At 43.7% G+C, this 13,861-nt stretch overlaps 1 long non-coding RNA gene across 2 annotated transcripts in view; it reads left to right on the forward strand.

Moving 5' to 3' along the window:
* Positions 1 to 13,558, forward strand: part of LOC307181249 — a 489,006-nt gene extending 475,448 nt beyond the window's left edge. For both annotated transcript variants that reach the window (XR_013826223.1, XR_013826224.1), the window contains exon 4: positions 13,462 to 13,558. This is a non-coding gene — a long non-coding RNA (uncharacterized lncRNA). The remainder of the gene's footprint in view (positions 1 to 13,461) is intronic.
* Positions 13,559 to 13,861: the final 303 nt, after the last annotated feature.

Raw genomic sequence — 13,861 nt, forward strand, 5'->3', positions numbered from 1 at the left:
CTTGTGACCTGGCCGAAACACCGCAGGATGGCTTCAGGCCCTAATCTGGTTCCGGCCCGGCATGCTGAGCCTTTGGTTAATTCCTCTTCCTGGTGGGAAATGAGAGTTAAATTTGCCCGTCCAGACACCTCCAGCTATCCTCTCATTGGTTCTCGCTATTCCTGTTCATCTTCCGCAGAAATTGCAAACTGGGCCAAACAGGAGGTTAAAGGCGCTGACTTTCCAAGTTGGGAGAGTGTTAGTAAAGCGTCTGGAATGTTGCACCCGAGTACCAGGGGAGGAAAACTGAGACATATTTGAACACGTCTCCCATTCACATGGTTGATCATACTCTGGGTTCCACATGCATGTTTTAGCTGAAGGAAGAATACCTAAAACCTGGGTAGTTGAAACCCGTGGAATGGGTACCATGCAATATGACTTCAAAGGGTCTTCATTTGCTCACCGAACCTCTCCAATCCTATCACTGCTGCGTTTATGCCCCTGTACACATGCTTGATTCTCTTTCGGAGACATAGCAATCCATAGGTTTTAAGATACTTACTAGTTAGGTACATTCTTAGGCGTTTAATATGGGGTGTTGAGTCCATTTCGTTGAGCAAGGAGTAGCTCTTGTCTATTCCATATTTGGCTTAAGGAACTTTATCTGTGCTCATTTCAATCTCTGGTTTTATGCAGCACCCCAACTCACCTTTCCCCTTAAGCAAGCATAAGTTGGTTTTCGAAATTTGAGACCCTGTTCTGTTCTGTAATTCAGTTCCTGTGTAGCCAAGTTTACATTCCGTGTATTACTGATATCTTATGATGTTTCTTTTTCTGTGTGACTTATTTCAGTTAGAATCATCATACCTGAATCCACTCATTGTGCTGCTAAGGGCCTGATGACACAGATTTCATTGCTGAGTGATATTGCTTTGTAAGTAAATACCACAACTTCTTTATCCATTTTTCAATTTCTGCGATGTTGAACTTGTACTGTAAACGAGGTTCTTGTAAACAGAGGCGTCCCAAACTTTGGGGTGGCTGTGTCTTTTTGATTTTAATTTCCCTAAGCTATAGGACCATAAGTGGCAGTGCCCTAGGCTCTGTTGCTTTGTTTTTTAGATGTTTCAGGAAACACCATACACTTCTCCTGAGTGTCTGTTGGTAATTTACATCCCGCCCATCAGCATAACAAGGCTCCCAGTTCTCCATGGCCTGTCCTGCCTTTCTGGATTTTACACTTTTTTCAGATGGCCCTTTTGACCGGGGGGAAGTGAGACTTCATTGTAGTGCAGATTTCCTTTGCAAGCTTGCTTGGTTGGCCAAAAAGGGCGTATGCGTTTTTTCCTGAATATATTCAGGAAAAAACGCATACGCCCCTTTTGGCCAAGTGCATCATTGTGGACGTTCTGCCTCTTTTCCTATGCTTTCAATGCAATTCCAGTCTACCTCCTGAAATCGGTTTCCTGCAATTCTGCCCCGCTTTCAAGTCCTCTTGGCAGCCTTACTTCAGTCTATTTTTGGACGATAGCTGTCATTTATAACTCTGCAGGTTTGTGAATTACAGTGCTCCTGAGCTCCTTTCTTTAACTCGCTTTCTTGTGACCTGGCCGCAACACCGCAGGATGTCTTCAGGCCCTAATCTGGTTCCGGCACGGCACACTGAGCCTTTGGTTAATTCCGCTTCCTGGTGGGAAATGAGAGTTAAATTTGCCCATCCAGACACCTCCAGCTAGCCTCTCATTGGTTCTCGCTATTCCTGTTCATCTTCCACAGAAATTGCAAACTGGACCAAACAGGAGGTTAAAGGGACTGACTCTCCAAGTGGGGAGAGTGTTAGTAAAGCGTCTGGAATGTTGCACCCGAGTACCAGGGTACGAAAACTGAGACATATTTGAACACGTCTCCCGATCACATGGTTGATCATACTCTAGGTTCCACATGCATGTTTTAGCTGAAGGAAGAATACCTTAAACATGGGTAGTTGAAACCCGTGGAATGGGTACCATGCAATATGACTTCAAAGGGTCTTCATTTGCTCACCGAACCTCTCCAATCCTATCACTGCTGCGTTTATGCCCCTGTACACATGCTTGATTCTCTTTCGGAGACATAGCAATCCATAGGTTTTAAGATACTTACTAGTCAGGTACATTCTTAGGCGTTTAATATGCGGTGTTGAGTCCATTTCATTGAGCAAGGAGTAGCTCTTGTCTATTCCATATTTGGCTTAAGGAACTTTATCTGTGCTCATTTCAATCTCTGGTTTTATGCAGCACCCCAACTCACCTTTCCCCTTAAGCAAGCATAAGTTGGTTTTCTAAATTTGAGACCCTGTTCTGTTCTGTAATTCAGTTCCTGTGTAGCCAAGTTTACATTCCGTGTATTACTGATATCTTATGATGTTTCTTTTTCTGTGTGACTTATTTCAGTTAGAATCATCGTACCTGAATCCACTCATTATGCTGCTACGGGCCTGATGACATAGATTTCATTGCTGAGTGATACTGCATTGTACGTAAGTACCACAAGTTCTTTATCCATTTTTCACTTTCTGCGATATTGAACTTGTACGGTAAACGAGGTTCTTGTAAACGGAGGCGTCCCAAACTTTGGGTGGCTGTGTCTTTTTGATTTTAATTTCCCTAAGCTATAGGACCATAAGTGGAAGTGCCCTAGGTTCTGTTGCTTTGTTTTTTAGATGTTTCAGGAAACACCATACACTTCTCCCGAGTGGTTGTTGGCAATTTACATCCCGCCCATCAGCATAACAAGGCTCCCAGTTCTCCATGGCCTGTCCTGCCTTTCTGGATTTTACACTTTTTTCAGATGTCCCTTTTGACCGGGGGGAAGTGACACTTCATTGTAGTGCAGATTTCCTTTGCAAGCTTGCTTGGTTGGCCAAAAAGGGCGTATGCGTTTTTTCCTGAATATATTCAGGAAAAAGCGCATACGCCCTTTTTGGCCAAGTGCATCATTGTGGACGTTCTGCCTCTTTTCCTATGCTTTCAATGCAATTCCAGTCTACCTCCTGAAATCGGTTTCCTGCAATTCTGCCCCGCTTTCAAGTCCTCTTGGCAGCCTTACTTCAGTCTATTTTTGGACGATAGCCGTCATTTATAACTCTGCAGGTTTGTGAATTACAGTGCCCCTGAGCTCCTTTCTTCAACTCACTTTCTTGTGACCTGGCCGAAACACCGCAGGATGGCTTCAGGCCCTAATCTGGTTCCGGCACGGCACGCTGAGCCTTTGGTTAATTCCTCTTCCTGGTGGGAAATGAGAGTTAAATTTGCCCGTCCAGACACCTCCAGCTAGTCTCCATTGGTTCTCGCTATTCCTGTTCATCTTCCGCAGAAATTGCAAACTGGACCAAACAGGAGGTTAAAGGTGCTGACTTTCCAAGTGGGGAGAATGTTAGTAAAGCGTCTGGAATGTTGCACCCGAGTACCAGGGGAGGAAATCTGAGACATATTTGAACACGTCTCCCGATCACATGGTTGATCATACTCTAGGTTCCACATGCATGTTTTAGCTGAAGGAAGAATACCTTAAACCTGGGTATTTGAAACCCGTGGAATGGGTACCATGCAATATGACTTCAACGGGTCTTCATTTGCTCACCGAACCTCTCCAATCCTATCACTGCTGCGTTTATGCCCCTGTACACATGCTTGATTCTCTTTCGGAGACATAGCAATCCATAGGTTTTAAGATACTTACTAGTCAGGTACATTCTTAGGCGTTTAATATGCGGTGTTGAGTCCATTTCGTTGAGCAAGGAGTAGCTCTTGTCTATTCCATATTTGGCTTAAGGAACTTTATCTGTGCTCATTTCAATCTCTGGTTTTATGCAGCACCCCAACTCACCTTTCCCCTTAAGCAAGCATAAGTTGGTTTTCTAAATTTGAGACCCTGTTCTGTTCTATAATTCAGTTCCTGTGTAGCCAAGTTTACATTCCGTGTATTACTGATATCTTATGATGTTTCTTTTTCTGTGTGACTTATTTCAGTTAGAATCATCGTACCTGAATCCACTCATTATGCTGCTACGGGCCTGATGACATAGATTTCATTGCTGAGTGATATTGCATTGTACGTAAGTACCACAAGTTCTTTATCCATTTTTCACTTTCTGTGATATTGAACTTGTACGGTAAACGAGGTTCTTGTAAACGGAGGCGTCCCAAACTTTGGGTGGCTGTGTCTTTTTGATTTTAATTTCCCTAAGCTATAGGACCATAAGTGGAAGTGCCCTAGGTTCTGTTGCTTTGTTTTTTAGATGTTTCAGGAAACACCATACACTTCTCCTGAGTGTCTGTTGGCAAATTACATCCCGCCCATCAGCATAACAAGGCTCCCAGTTCTCAATGGCCTGTTGCCTTTCTGGCTTTTACACTTTTTTCAGATGGCCCTTTTGACCGGGGGGAAGTGAGACTTCATTGTAGTGCAGATTTCCTTTGCAAGCTTGCTTGGTTGGCCAAAAAGGGCGTATGCGTTTTTTCCTGAATATATTCAGGAAAAAACGCATACGCCCTTTTTGGCCAAGTGCATCATTGTGGACGTTCTACCTCTTTTCCTATGCTTTCAATGCAATTCCAGTCTACCTCCTGAAATCGGTTTCCTGCAATTCTGCCCCGCTTTCAAGTCCTCTTGGCAGCCTTACTTCAGTCTATTTTTGGACGATAGCTGTCATTTATAACTCTGCAGGTTTGTGAATTACAGTGCCCCTGAGCTCCTTTCTTCAACTCGCTTTCTTTTGAGCTGGCCGCAACACCGCAGGATGGCTTCAGGCCCTAATCTGGTTCCGGCCCGGCATGCTGAGCCTTTGGTTAATTCCTCTTCCTGGTGGGAAATGAGAGTTAAATTTGCCCGTCCAGACACCTCCTGCTAGCCTCTCATTGCTTCTCGCTATTCCTGTTCATCTTCCACAGAAATTGCAAACTGGGCCAAACAGGAGGTTAAAGGGACTGACTCTCCAAGTCGGGAGAGTGTTAGTAAAGCGTCTGGAATGTTGCACCCGAGTACCAGGGGAGGAAAACTGAGACATATTTGAATACGTCTCCCGTTCACATGGTTGATCATACTCTGGGTTCCACATGCATGTTTTAGCTGAAGGAAGAATACCTTAAACCTGGAGAGTTGAGACCCGTGTAATGGGTACCATTCAATATGACTTCAAAGGGTCTTCATATGCTCACCGAACCTCTCCAATCCTATCACTTCTGCGTATGCCCCTGTACACATGCTTGATTCTCTTTCGGAGACATAGCAATCCATAGGTTTTAAGATACTTAGTAGTCAGGTACATTCTTAGGCGTTTAATATGGGGTGTTGAGTCCATTTCGTTGAGCAAGGAGTAGCTCTTGTCTATTCCATATTTGGCTTAAGGAACTTTATCTGTGCTCATTTCAATCTCTGGTTTTATGCAGCACCCCAACTCACCTTTCCCCTTAAGCAAGCATAAGTTGGTTTTCTAAATTTGAGACCCTGTTCTGTTCTGTAATTCAGTTCCTGTGTAGCCAAGTTTACATTCCATGTATCACTGATATGTTATGATGTTTCTTTTTCTGTGTGACTTATTTCAGTTAGAATCATCATACCTGAATCCACTCATTGTGCTGCTAAGGGCCTGATGACACAGATTTCATTGCTGAGTGATATTGCTTTGTAAGTAAATACCACAACTTCTTTATCCATTTTTCACTTTCTGCGATGTTGAACTTGTACTGTAAACGACGTTCTTGTAAACAGAGCCGATCCAAACTTTGGGATGGCTGTGTCTTTTTGATTTTAATTTCCTTAAGCTATAGGACCATAAGTGGAAGTGCCCTAGGTTCTGTTGCTTTGTTTTTTAGATGTTTCAGGAAACACCATACACTTCTCCCGAGTGGTTGTTGGCAATTTACATCCCGCCCATCAGCATAACAAGGCTCCCAGTTCTCCATGGCCTGTCCTGCCTTTCAGGATTTTACACTTTTTTCAGATGGCCCTTTTGACCGGGGGGAAGTGAGACTTCATTGTAGTGCAGATTTCCTTTGCAAGCTTGCTTGGTTGGCCAAAAAGGGCGTATGCGTTTTTTCCTGAATATATTCAGGAAAAAACGCATACGCCCTTTTTGGTCAAGTGCAGCATTGTGGACGTTCTGCCTCTTTTCCTATGCTTTCAATGCAATTCCAGTCTACCTCCTGAAATCGGTTTCCTGCAATTCTGCCCCGCTTTCAAGTCCTCTTGGCAGCCTTACTTCAGTCTATTTTTGGACGATAGCTGTCATTTATAACTCTGCAGGTTTGTGAATTACAGTGCCCCTGAGCTCCTTTCTTCAACTCGCTTTCTTGTGACCTGGCGGCAACACCGCAGGATGGCTTCAGGCCCTAATCTGGTTCCGGTACGGCACGCTGAGCCTTTGGTTATTTCCTCTTCCTGGTGGGAAATGAGAGTTAAATTGTCCCGTCCAGACACCTCCAGCTAGCCTCTCATTGGTTCTCACTATTCCTGTTCATCTTCCGCAGAAATTGCAAACAGGGCCAAACAGGAGGTTAAAGGGACTGACTCTCCAAGTCGGGAGAGTGTTAGTAAAGCGTCTGGAATGTTGCACCCGAGTACCAGGGGAGGAAAACTGAGACATATTTGAACACGTCTCCCGATCACATGGTTGATCATACTCTGGGTTCCACATGCATGTTTTAGCTGAAGGAAGAATAACTAAAATCTGCGTAGTTGAAACCCGTGGAATGGGTACCATGCAATATGACTTCAAAGGGTCTTCATTTGCTCACTGAACCTCTCCAATCCTATCACTGCTGCGTTTATGCCCCTGTACACATGCTTGATTCTCTTTCGGAGACATAGCAATCTATAGGTTTTAAGATACTTACTAGTCAGGTACGTTCTTAGGCATTTAATATGCGGTGTTGAGTCCATTTCGTTGAGCAAGGAATAGCTCTTGTATATTCCATATTTGGCTTAAGGAACTTTGTGCTCATTTCAATCTCTGGTTTTATGCAACACCCCAACTCACCTTTCTCCTTAAGCAAGCATAAGTTGGTTTTCTAAATTTGAGACCCTGTTCTGTTCTGTAATTCAGTTCCTGTGTAGCCAAGTTTACATTCCGTGTATTACTGATATCTTATGATGTTTCTTTTTCTGTGTGACTTATTTCAGTTAGAATCATCATACCTGAATCCACTCATTGTGCTGCTAAGGGCCTGATGACACAGATTTCATTGCTGAGTGATATTGCTTTGTAAGTAAATACCACAACTTCTTTATCCATTTTTCACTTTCTGCGATGTTGAACTTGTACTGTAAACGACGTTCTTGTAAACAGAGCCGATCCAAACTTTGGGATGGCTGTGTCTTTTTGATTTTAATTTCCTTAAGCTATAGGACCATAAGTGGAAGTGCCCTAGGCTCTGTTGCTTTTTTTTTTAGATGTTTCAGGAAACACCATACACTTCTCCTGAGTGTCTGTTGGCAATTTACATCCCGCCCATCAGCATAACAAGGCTCCCAGTTCTCCATGGCCTGTCCTGCCTTTCTGGATTTTACACTTTTTTCAGATGGCCCTTTTGACCGGGGAGAAGTGAGACTTCATTGTAGTGCAGATTTCCTTTGCAAGCTTGCTTGGTTGGCCAAAAAGGGCGTATGCGTTTTTTCCTGAATATATTCAGGAAAAAACGCATACGCCCTTTTTGGCCAAGTGCATCATTGTGGACGTTCTGCCTCTTTTCCTATGCTTTCAATGCAATTCCAGTCTACCTCCTGAAATCGGTTTCCTGCAATTCTGCCCCGCTTTCAAGTCCTCTTGGCAGCCTTACTTCAGTCTATTTTTGGACGATAGCTGTCATTTATAACTCTGCAGGTTTGTGAATTACAGTGCCCCTGAGCTCCTTTCTTCAACTCGCTTTCTTGTGACCTGGCCGCAACACCGCAGGATGGCTTCAGGCTCTAATCTGGTTCTGACACGGCACGCTGAGCCTTTGGTTAATTCCTCTTCCTGGTGGGAAATGAGAGTTAAATTTGCCCGTCCAGACACCTCCAGCTAGTCTCTCATTGGTTCTCGCTATTCCTGTTCATCTTCCGCAGAAATTGCAAACTGGGCCAAACAGGAGGTTAAAGGCGCTGACTCTCCAAGTGGGGAGAGTGTTAGTAAAGCGTCTGGAATGTTGCACCCGAGTACCAGGGGAGGAAAACTGAGACATATTTGAACACGTCTCCCGTTCACATGGTTGATCATACTTGGGTTCCACATGCATGTTTTAGCTGAAGGAAGAATACCTTAAACCTGGGTATTTGAAACCCGTGGAATGGGTACCATGCAATATGACTTCAAAGGGTCTTCATTTGCTCACCGAACCTCTCCAATCCTATCACTGCTGCGTTTATGCCCCGGTACACATGCTTGATTCTCTTTCGGAGACATAGCAATCCATAGGTTTTAAGATACTTACTAGTCAGGTACATTCTTAGGCGTTTAATATGCGGTGTTGAGTCCATTTCGTTGAGCAAGGAGTAGCTCTTGTCTATTCCATATTTGGCTTAAGGAACTTTATCTGTGCTCATTTCAATCTCTGGTTTTATGCAGCACCCCAACTCACCTTTCCCCTTAAGCAAGCATAAGTTGGTTTTCTAAATTTGAGACCCTGTTCTGTTCTGTAATTCAGTTCCTGTGTAGCCAAGTTTACATTCCGTGTATTACTGATATCTTATGATGTTTCTTTTTCTGTGTGACTTATTTCAGTTAGAATCATCATACCTGAATCCACTCATTGTGCTGCTAAGGGCCTGATGACACAGATTTCATTGCTGAGTGATATTGCTTTGTAAGTAAATACCACAACTTCTTTATCCATTTTTCAATTTCTGCGATGTTGAACTTGTACTGTAAACGAGGTTCTTGTAAACAGAGCCGTTCCAAACTTTGGGGTGGCTGTGTCTTTTTGATTTTAAATTCCCTAAGCTATAGGACCATAAGTGGAAGTGCCCTAGGCTCTGTTGCTTTGTTTTTTAGATGTTTCAGGAAACACCATACACTTCTCCCCAGTGGTTTTTGGCAATTTACATCCCGCCCATCAGCATAACAAGGCTCCCAGTTCTCCATGGCCTGTCCTGCCTTTCTGGATTTTACACTTTTTTCAGATGGCCCTTTTGACCGGGGGGAAGTGAGACTTCATTGTAGTGCAGATTTCCTTTGCAAGCTTGCTTGGTTGGCCAAAAAGGGCGTATGCGTTTTTTCCTGAATATATTCAGGAAAAAACGCATACGCCCTTTTTGGCCAAGTGCATCATTGTGGACGTTCTGCCTCTTTTCCTATGCTTTCAATGCAATTCCAGTCTACCTCCTGAAATCGGTTTCCTGCAATTCTGCCCCGCTTTCAAGTCCTCTTGGCAGCCTTACTTCAGTCTATTTTTGGACGATAGCTGTCATTTATAACTCTGCAGGTTTGTGAATTACAGTGCCCCTGAGCTCCTTTCTTCAACTCGCTTTCTTGTGACCTGGCCGCAACACCGCAGGATGGCTTCAGGCCCTAATCTGGTTCTGACACGGCACGCTGAGCCTTTGGTTAATTCCTCTTCCTGGTGGGAAATGAGAGTTAAATTTGCCCGTCCAGACACCTCCAGCTAGTCTCTCATTGGTTCTCGCTATTCCTGTTCATCTTCCGCAGAAATTGCAAACTGGGCCAAACAGGAGGTTAAAGGCGCTGACTCTCCAAGTGGGGAGAGTGTTAGTAAAGCGTCTGGAATGTTGCACCCGAGTACCAGGGGAGGAAAACTGAGACATATTTGAACACGTCTCCCGTTCACATGGTTGATCATACTTGGGTTCCACATGCATGTTTTAGCTGAAGGAAGAATACCTTAAACCTGGGTATTTGAAACCCGTGGAATGGGTACCATGCAATATGACTTCAAAGGGTCTTCATTTGCTCACCGAACCTCTCCAATCCTATCACTGCTGCGTTTATGCCCCGGTACACATGCTTGATTCTCTTTCGGAGACATAGCAATCCATAGGTTTTAAGATACTTACTAGTCAGGTACATTCTTAGGCGTTTAATATGCGGTGTTGAGTCCATTTCGTTGAGCAAGGAGTAGCTCTTGTCTATTCCATATTTGGCTTAAGGAACTTTATCTGTGCTCATTTCAATCTCTGGTTTTATGCAGCACCCCAACTCACCTTTCCCCTTAAGCAAGCATAAGTTGGTTTTCTAAATTTGAGACCCTGTTCTGTTCTGTAATTCAGTTCCTGTGTAGCCAAGTTTACATTCCGTGTATTACTGATATCTTATGATGTTTCTTTTTCTGTGTGACTTATTTCAGTTAGAATCATCATACCTGAATCCACTCATTGTGCTGCTAAGGGCCTGATGACACAGATTTCATTGCTGAGTGATATTGCTTTGTAAGTAAATACCACAACTTCTTTATCCATTTTTCAATTTCTGCGATGTTGAACTTGTACTGTAAACGAGGTTCTTGTAAACAGAGCCGTTCCAAACTTTGGGGTGGCTGTGTCTTTTTGATTTTAAATTCCCTAAGCTATAGGACCATAAGTGGAAGTGCCCTAGGCTCTGTTGCTTTGTTTTTTAGATGTTTCAGGAAACACCATACACTTCTCCCGAGTGTTTGTTGGCAATTTACATCCCGCCCATCAGCATAACAAGGCTTCCAGTTCTCCATGGCCTGTCCTGCCTTTCTGGATTTTACACTTTTTTCAGATGGCCCTTTTGACCGGGGGGAAGTGAGACTTCATTGTAGTGCAGATTTCCTTTGCAAGCTTGCTTGGTTGGCCAAAAAGGGCGTATGCGTTTTTTCCTGAATATATTCAGGAAAAAACGCATACGCCCTTTTTGGCCAAGTGCATCATTGTGGACGTTCTGCCTCTTTTCCTATGCTTTCAATGCAATTCCAGTCTACCTCCTGAAATCGGTTTCCTGCAATTCTGCCCCGCTTTCAAGTCCTCTTGGCAGCCTTACTTCAGTCTATTTTTGGACGATAGCTGTCATTTATAACTCTGCAGGTTTGTGAATTACAGTGCCCCTGAGCTCCTTTCTTCAACTCGCTTTCTTGTGACCTGGCCGCAACACCGCAGGATGTCTTCAGGCCCTAATCTTGTTCTGGCACGGCACGCTGAGCCTTTGGTTAATTCCTCTTCCTGGTGGGAAATGAGAGTTAAATTTGCCCATCCAGACACCTCCAGCTAGTCTTTCATTGGTTCTCGCTATTCCTGTTCATCTTCCACAGAAATTGCAAACTGGGCCAAACAGGAAGTTAAAGCGACTGACTCTCCAAGTGGGGAGAGTGTTAGTAAAGCGTCTGGAATGTTGCACCCGAGTACCAGGGTACGAAAACTGAGACATATTTGAACACGTCTCCCGATCACATGGTTGATCATACTCTAGGTTCCACATGCATGTTTTAGATGAAGGAAGAATACCTTAAACCTGGATAGTTGAAACCCGTGGAATGGGTACCATGCAATATGACTTCAAAGGGTCTTCATTTGCTCACCGAACCTCTCCAATCCTATCACTGCTGCGTTTATGCCCCTGTACACATGCTTGATTCTCTTTCGGAGACATAGCAATCCATAGGTTTAAAGATACTTACTAGTCAGGTGCATTCTTAGGCGTTTAATATGGGGTTTTGTGTCCATTTCGTTGAGCAAGGAGTAGCTCTTGTCTATTCCATATTTGGCTTAAGGAACTTTATCTGTGCTCATTTCAATCTCTGGTTTTATGCAGCACCCCAACTCACCTTTCACCTTAAGCAAGCATAAGTTGGTTTTCTAAATTTGAGACCCTGTTCTGTTTTGGAATGCAGTTCCTGTGTAGCCAAGTTTACATTCCGTGTATTAGTGATATCTTATGATGTTTCTTTTTCTGTGTGACTTATTTCAGTTAGAATCATCGTACCTGAATCCACTCATTATGCTGCTACGGGCCTGATGACATAGATTTCATTGCTGAGTGATACTGCATTGTACGTAAGTACCACAAGTTCTTTATCCATTTTTCACTTTCTGTGATATTGAACTTGTACGGTAAACGAGGTTCTTGTAAACGGAGACGTCCCAAACTTTGGGGTGGCTGTGTCTTTTTGATTTTAAATTCCCTAAGCTATAGGACCATAAGTGGAAGTGCCCTAGGCTCTGTTGCTTTGGTTTTTAGATGTTTCAGGAAACACCATACACTTCTCCGGAGTGTTTGTTGGCAATTTACATCCCAACCTTCAGCATAACAAGGTTCCCAGTTCTCCATGGCCTGTCCTGCCTTTCTGGATTTTACCCTTTTTTCAGATGGCCCTTTTGACCGGGGAGAAGTGAGACTTCATTGTAGTGCAGATTTCCTTTGCAAGCTTGCTTGGTTGGCCAAAAAGGGCGTATGCGTTTTTTCCTGAATATATTCAGGAAAAAACGCATACGCCCTTATTTGCCAAGTGCATCATTGTGGACGTTCTGCCTCTTTTCCTATGCTTTCAATGCAATTCCAGTCTACCTCCTGAAATCGGTTTCCTGCAATTCTGCCCCGCTTTCAAGTCCTCTTGGCAGCCTTACTTCAGTCTATTTTTGGATGATAGCTGTCATTTATAACTCTGCAGGTTTGTGATTTACAGTGCCCCTGAGCTCGTTTCTTCAACTCGCTTTCTTGTGAGCTGGCCGCAACACCGCAGGATGGCTTCAGGCCCTAATCTGGTTCCGGCACGGCACGCTGAGCCTTTGGTTATTTCCTCTTCCTGGTGGGAAATGAGAGTTAAATTTGCCCGTCCAGACACCTCCAGCTAGTCTCTCATTGGTTCTCGCTATTCCTGTTCATCTTCCGCAGAAATTGCAAACTGGGCCAAACAGGAGGTTAAAGGCGCTGACTCTCCAAGTGGGGAGAGTGTTAGTAAAGCGTCTGGAATGTTGCACCCGACTACCAGGGGAGGAAAACTGAGACATATTTGAACACGTCTCCAGTTCACATGGTTGATCATACTCTGGGTTCCACATGCATGTTTTAGCTGAAGAAAGAATACCTTAAACCTGGGTATTTGAAACCCGTGGAATGGGTACCATGCAATATGACTTCAAAGGGTCTTCATTTGCTCACCGAACCTCTCCAATCCTATCACTGCTGCGTTTATGCCCCTGTACACATGCTTGATTCTCTTTTGGAGACATAGCAATCCATAGGTTTTAAGATACTTACTAGTCAGGTACATTCTTAGGCTTTTAATATGCGGTGTTGAGTCCATTTCGTTGAGCAAGGAGTAGCTCTTGTCTATTCCATATTTGGCTTAAGGAACTTTATCTGTGCTCATTTCAATCTCTGGTTTTATGCAGCACCCCAACTCACCTTTACCCTTAAGCAAGCATAAGTTGTTTTTCTAAATTTGAGACCCTGTTCTGTTCTGTAATTCAGTTCCTGTGTAGCCAAGTTTACATTCCGTGTATTACTGATATCTTATGATGTTTCTTTTTCTGTGTGACTTATTTCAGTTAGAATCATCATACCTGAATCCACTCATTGTGCTGCTAAGGGTCTGATGACACAGATTTCATTGCTGAGTGATATTGCTTTGTAAGTAAATACCACAAGTTCTTTATCCATTTTTCACTTTCTGCGATGTTGAACTTGTACTGTAAACGAGGTTCTTGTAAACAGAGCCGTTCCAAACTTTGGGGTGGCTGTGTCTTTTTGATTTTAAATTCCCTAAGCTATAGGACCATAAGTGGAAGTGCCCTAGGCTCTGTTGCTTTGTTTTTTATATGTTTCAGGAAACACCATACACTTCTCCCGAGTGGTTGTTGGCAATTTACATCCCGCCCATCAGCATAACAAGGCTCCCACTTCTCCATGGCCTGTCCTGCCTTTCTGGATTTTACACTTTTTTCAGAT

This window comes from Stenella coeruleoalba (assembly GCF_951394435.1).
Source record: "Stenella coeruleoalba genome assembly, contig: scaffold_93, whole genome shotgun sequence".
Lineage (NCBI taxonomy): Eukaryota > Metazoa > Chordata > Mammalia > Artiodactyla > Delphinidae > Stenella > Stenella coeruleoalba.